Source organism: Triticum dicoccoides, chromosome 7A (assembly GCF_002162155.2).
Source record: "Triticum dicoccoides isolate Atlit2015 ecotype Zavitan chromosome 7A, WEW_v2.0, whole genome shotgun sequence".
Taxonomy (NCBI): Eukaryota; Viridiplantae; Streptophyta; class Magnoliopsida; order Poales; family Poaceae; genus Triticum; species Triticum dicoccoides.
The window spans coordinates 42,871,348-42,872,352 of NC_041392.1; positions in this window are offsets into that span (position 1 = coordinate 42,871,348).

The window sequence follows — 1,005 nt, forward strand, 5'->3', positions numbered from 1 at the left end:
AAGAACACCATAAAGGAATGAACATGAACTACACTATTTTCATGTATTGGAGACACAAAGGTCAGGTCATACCAAATGCCCGAGTCCTGCGTCAATTCCATCAAATGCCAATTAATGAGAACAAAAACATAACATGTAGAAGATGCTTTCATGCTTTATTGATTTGTTATTTAATTTAAGTCTAAAAAAGGAACTTAAAAAGAGAGACTATTTCACAAACATATTACTTGGTGTTATGGGATACAAACTAACACACTTCCTAATCTCACTACGAAAAGTTAATACTGCATTATCATTTAGAACTACTAGATACCGTCAGCGAAACACATTTACATGAAAAACCAGACGAGATATTCACTTTCCATGATACAACCACTAATTTTCTGCCTATATAATGCAAATAACAATTTGAGCTTCGAGAGTTTCTTTGATGTAGATAGGAGTCTTATCATGCAGCTTAATAATGTTGGGTTCTTGAGCTATTGTTGAGTGTTTAGTTTTTCAAATTTAATACTTTTTCGTGAGAACCAATCATAACAGCCAAATGTATGCTCCCTTGCCTCATGAATTGGTTGTTTGCTCTAACCGAAGCAAAGAAAGGCTATGGTAGGGATAGGTAACAACACTAGACAGTAGCCAACTTCATATAGCATATCCCCCAGGCATTCTCAATACACTGACGGGGCATAGAAAAACGCAATTTCAGATCAAAACGGAAGCTCACTTGAAGCAATTAGGACAGAGAATACACATTTAAATCCAATTTCAACCTCTTGGTTACTACTCATCACCTGCCAATACACAACATGTCACTATTCGCCATCTCCATCTTCCTTCAGTCTTATCTATTTGCTTGAGGCCACCTCTCACGACAAGAGGAATGAGATATATACACAAGAGAGATGGTATAGTGAGGCAGGCGGGTCAAATGCCACGACTGGTAGCGGACTGGTTTGGCCAATTGATAACAGTAAATGCTCGAATCATCATATTACCTTATGAGAA